The 5,459-nt window shown below is 42.4% G+C and overlaps 1 non-coding gene across 1 annotated transcript; it reads right to left on the bottom strand.

Annotated features, from left to right (window-relative positions):
- Positions 1–785: 785 nt before the first annotated feature.
- Positions 786–923, bottom strand: LOC119941721. The gene has a single exon (XR_005455302.1). It is a non-coding gene; the product is annotated as a small nucleolar RNA SNORA7 (small nucleolar RNA).
- Between the last annotated feature and the right edge of the window lie 4,536 nt (positions 924–5,459).

Below are 5,459 nucleotides of genomic sequence, written 5' to 3'. Positions count from 1 at the left end.
GTTCCCTCATCTGCAAAACGAGGACCTGGTCATCCTGTATCTACCCCAGCACTTAGTACAGTGCACGACACAAAGTAAGTGCTTAACAAATACCACAATTATTGTTAGTTTTTATTATTATTATTATTATTATTATTATTATTATTATTATCATCATTAACATCTACCAGGAGAGACAGACACTCAAATCATTTCCAGATAGGAGGAAGAAGAAAAAAAAATGGATCTGTCATCAGGTAGTAGCAGCCTGATGATCCTAGTGAACTTTTTTAGAGCAGCCAAACTTTAGGAACTGCAGAGCTCAGAATTCCTAATTCTTCCAGTGCTTTTGCAAAGTCAACAGAGAAGACCAGTATTGATGTTGCTCTCCGCACTTCTCCGGGACCTGTCTGAGGCAGAGATCATGACTGTTGTGCCATATTGCAGTTTCTCTGCTCCTTGCTGTTTCAGGAGCAGGTGGCTAATGATGCCGCTCACGGTTAATGAAGCCTAATATAGCCGAGTCCATAGATGCCATGCTTCCCCGTATTTCTGTACCAAGACCCCGATGTATTTCATGTTGTTGTCTTAAGCTGTCGAGTCGTGCCTGACCCACAGTGACATCATGGACACATCTCTCCCAGAAAGCCCCACCTCCATCAGCAATCGTTCTGGTAGCGGATCCATAGAGTTTTCTTTGTAAAAGTACGGAAGTGGTTTACCATTGCCGCCTTCTGCGCAGTAAACTTGAGTCTCTGGCCTCGACGCTCTGCCATGCCGCTGCTGCCCTGCACAGGTGAGCTGTGACTTGTGGCAGATTGCCTTCCACTCGCTAGCCACTGCCCAAGCTAGGAAAGGAATGGGTATGCTTCTGCTCGACTCTCCCTCCCGTAGTCTAGACTGATAGAGTTCTGGAAACTCTCCAGGTGCGACCCTGAGAGGGGGATGTATTTCATAAAGAAATAATAAAATAGTGATCCTTTCGCCCTGTTTAGAGGATTAAATTATTCTGACCATCCAATTTAGGAGACTGCGTCTTTTCCCACCTGATTTTCAGTGCCAGTTTCGTTTCTATATTATATGTCTACCTTCCTTGCTTCCAGTCCTATGCTCAAATCCTCTTCCCAAGTTTTGCTCTTTTTCAATCTAGAGAATTAAGATCATCATCATCATCATCATCAATCATATTTATTGAGCGCTTACTGTGTGCAGAGCACTGTACTAAGCGCTTGGGAAGTACAAGTTGGAAAGCACCAAGATGTACAAGATGGAAGCACCAGTGAGGGATGCAAAAGAGGCTTTGTCTGCTAGATTTCCACTGAGCTCTTTGCTGAGGTTGCTGCCAAGGTGGTTGCATTTCAGTGGTGGATGAAATGATTCCTTTGTAATTAGGTTTCTTCTCAGTGTCAACTTATATTAGAATTTTATATTTCTCCAACCCCAACACTAGACTAGAGCCATAAAAAATAAAAGCAGGAAGGCGCCTCTGGAGATGAAAGTTGCAATGAGATTTTTTTTTTCAGATAACACCACTAACAAGGTTAAAGAAGATGTTCTAAGCATACCGATCATTTCAAAGTACTTCATATTTCAACTCCTATTACATCTTTGGAATATTATAGATTTGATATTTTTATAACTATGCTTAAGGAATCTCACCAATTCCATTTCACCAGTTCTAAGGGTCTGCTGAATCTACTGTTGGTTTATGGCTTATCTAACGAAGGCTACTTTAATTTCCCTTTCTGAAATGAGGGGAAGGATGGATGGGCACAAACAAGATTAGTTCAAGTCCTCCAGTGATTCCTTTGCTCCATTTTGTCAATAGCTATTTCTGCAAGGTCTTCATTACTCCCTAATTACCCAAATTTCTTTTCTTCATTTTTCTTGTTAAAGACAGATTGGACAAATAAATTCAATAGCTCACCCATTTTAGAGTCATCGTGGCTTTCACCCCTTCTATTTATTTAGGCACCTATTTTCTCTCCAGTCTGTCTAATCCACGCACATTTGCAGCCTGATGTCTTGCAATCTGGCTACCCCTGAGGCCATGCCTTTGGAAGATGGCATCTTTTCCTCGTTGCTTCCATCCCTTCGTTCTTTCTACCTTGATGCTGTCTCAGCCAACGCTACCACATAAGACTGTGCTTGCCTCACATTACAGGATTTTAGGAGCACAGAGATACTGCTTTGCTGCTCAGATTTATGACTCTGTTTTTCCATCTCTTTACTCTAATGTTAAACCCAAAGTGTGGCCCCAAGTCCAGTGTGCCTGGAATGTTGGGTGGACCACCAACATTAGCATAATATTGGGGTTTAATATGCTGAAATAGTAAAAAAAAAAATGCTTACCTAGATTATAGCTACCATCTGAAAAGGGATAGGTCATGGAACTCGATATAAAAATATATTATCTGTATGGCTCATTGCTTTTTTATAATAGACAAATTTTATTATGCAGCCCGCCAACGAGCAACCCTCCTATTATGTGACCCTCCTTGATGGGAACACCGACAACCTTTGGTTTTTGCTGACAATGCCGATAAATCAATAATCCCACTGGATTTCATTTGAACCATAAAATCATGTCCATTTCCTACATTTCTGTCAAATTCTTATTCTCCCTGCTATGCAGGACGATGTTTTATATGATTTTCAGAGCACCCTGGACCCCATAGGTCAGAGGTTCTAAGATTTCAGGAAACAGGACATCTACTTTTTGACAGCTGAATCATGCATAATTACCAGCCAAGAATCATCATCATCATCAATCGTATTTATTGAGCGCTTACTATGTGCAGAGCACTGTACTAAGCGCTTGGGAAGTAAAAATTGGCAACATATAGAGACAGTCGCTACCCAACAGTGGGCTCACAGTCTAAAAGGGGGAGACAGAGAACAAAACCAAACATACTAACAAAATAAAATAAATAGAATAGATATGTACAAGTAAAATAAATAAATAAATAAATAGAGTAAGAAATATGTACAAACATATATACATATATACAGGTGCTGTGGGGAAGGGAAGGAGGTAAGATGGGGGGGATGGAGAGGGGGACGGGGGGGAGAGGAAGGAAGGGGCTCAGTCTGGGAAGGCCTCCTGGAGGAGGTGAGCTCTCAGCAGGGCCTTGAAGGGAGGAAGAGAGCTAGCTTGGCGGATGGGCAGAGGGAGGGCATTCCAGGCCCGGGGGAATGTGAGAATGTGAGAGCAGTTGCGAGGGAAGGGGAGAAGGAAATGGCAGGTGATATTGGAAGATAGAGAAGGGAGGGTGATGAAATCCCTTCAATCTGAGTTCTCCTGCGGTAATACAGTTCAAAATATAACTGGCTTGAAACGGGGGTTGGAAGAAAAAGGATGATGGTAAATGTGCCTTTTTACCAATTTAAACCAACAAATATATTTCAGCATCTTCTACCACCCTCACCAAAATTATACAACTAATAGCTGGAAGTTGGAGACTAGGTGGAACTCATAGGGTTAACCACAGCAGTTGAAATGGAGCAGCTGAATGCTTTCTCCTCTTGCCCACAGTTCCTCCTGCAGTGGCCTGTGCTTTGCTCTGTGCTTGGCGCTACCAGTGTCTGATATTGTTTCTGTCTCTGCCTCCTCAACTCCTAGTCTGCCCAGAGCTAGTGTCCAAGAAAAGCGTCCGTCCTTCATTGGTGCACGCCAGGCTGCTGTGTCCGGCTCAGCTGCTTCCTTAGTTGGGAAACTACTGATCTGGACTGGAAGCTCATTGGGGGCAGGGAACGTGTCCACAAATTCCGTTGTAGTGGACTCTCCCAAGGGCTTAGTCCAGTGCTCTGCACATAGTAAGCATTCAATAAATACCACTGAATGATTGATACTGATTCAATATACCCGACTTGATCAAACTCTTTGCATGGACGAAAGACCTCATCTCCCAAATTTCCTCCTCAAAAGGATGAGCATTGAATGGGTGAGAGAGCTCCACTCCGACGTTTTTAGGCTTCTTGGAGCCCCTTGGGTCTATAAAACTGAACTGAGGCGGTCAGGTAAAGAGTTTTTAATGGGTGATTTCCTAAACATTCTGCTTCTGGTTAGATGAACAAACAAGATTGCACTGACAGCTGTTCTTGCCATATTTTGGCATTTTCCATCTCAGCCAGATACCAGCATGGGATACCATCAAATCAAATAATAATAATAATAATAATAAGAAGAATGGTATTTGTTACACGTTTACTATGGGTCAAGCACTGTTATAAGCACTGGGACAGACACAAGCTAACCAGGTTAAACACAATTCCTGTCCCAAATGGGGATCACAGTCTCAATCCCCATTTTACAGATGAGGTAACTGAGGCACAGAGAAGTTAAGTGACTTGCCCAAGGTCACACAGCAGAAAAGTGGCTGAGGCAGGATTAGAACCCAGATCCTTCCGACTCATAGGCCCATGCTCTATCCACTAGGCCATGCTTCTTCCCTCCGGATCAAACTACAGAGATGTACAAGAGAAATGTTTCATTCTCATAAATTTTGTTTGTAAGGCCAAAAAGAATTTCCCTCACTTTTGAAGTATGCGGGGAAAAAACAAAAACTTGCTGTGAATTTTACCAGGTGCTTGCCAATAGTTTTTAAATCTTGCGTGAGAGCACTGAATAAAACATCAGTACGGTTTGGGGCACGGAGCTATCAGTCACGGTATCCAAATCCATTTGCTCGTCCAAAATGCTTTGCAATCTCTCCAGCAAGCCTGGGCGACCTGGCAGCTTTACCTAGTTGTGAGCAAATATAGTGCCTCAGCAGGTGTGCTACTTAGAACAGAGGCCATCAGTTGGCAAGTGGAATTGGATTACTCTCATCTTTCAAAAGCGGAACAAAAAAATCAAAAGAAACAAAAAGTTTCTCAGCAAAATGAATACTAGAATGTAGGACCGATTACGGAACCAGCAAATCTACAAACAGGGTCTGCATCTGAAAGAGCATAATGAAGAACTGAAAGATTTTTTGATTTTAAAAACTGAACAAGTCCCCCAACTAAAACCTTACCTGAAGCCCAGAAATAACCAAACTATAAATACCTAGAGAATGGGTTTAATGAAATTCCCTGAAAAGAAGAGAACCAGTTCTCCCATAACAGGTGTTTTCACTGAGCATTTTGGATGGAGCACTGTTGGAGAGTAAGGGAACAGTTCTTTCCACAATGCACATCTGCCTGGATAGAAGGCTGTGTGATGTGAGAAAAAACAGTTCTGTGTAGGCCTATGGTACTGGTCAAGTCAAGCACGTTTCAACGTATTTGCTTTAATGTGGGATTCATTAGGAGTGTAACTCCAATAGTCCCAGGAGAACTAAGTTTACCTCTAAACTGCATTTTTCGATGCCACTGACCATCAGGATTGGTCATAGTGCCAAAAAGAGTCTCATTAATGGGTTCTACCCATTCATCTTCTAATCATAAGTCTGTATCCAACCTGATTAGCTTTTATCTACCCCGACGCTTAATGCACA

Source organism: Tachyglossus aculeatus, chromosome 20, assembly GCF_015852505.1.
Source record: "Tachyglossus aculeatus isolate mTacAcu1 chromosome 20, mTacAcu1.pri, whole genome shotgun sequence".
Lineage (NCBI taxonomy): Eukaryota > Metazoa > Chordata > Mammalia > Monotremata > Tachyglossidae > Tachyglossus > Tachyglossus aculeatus.
The sequence above is the reverse complement of the archived record's forward strand: the minus strand, read 5'-3'. Positions and strand labels throughout refer to the sequence as shown.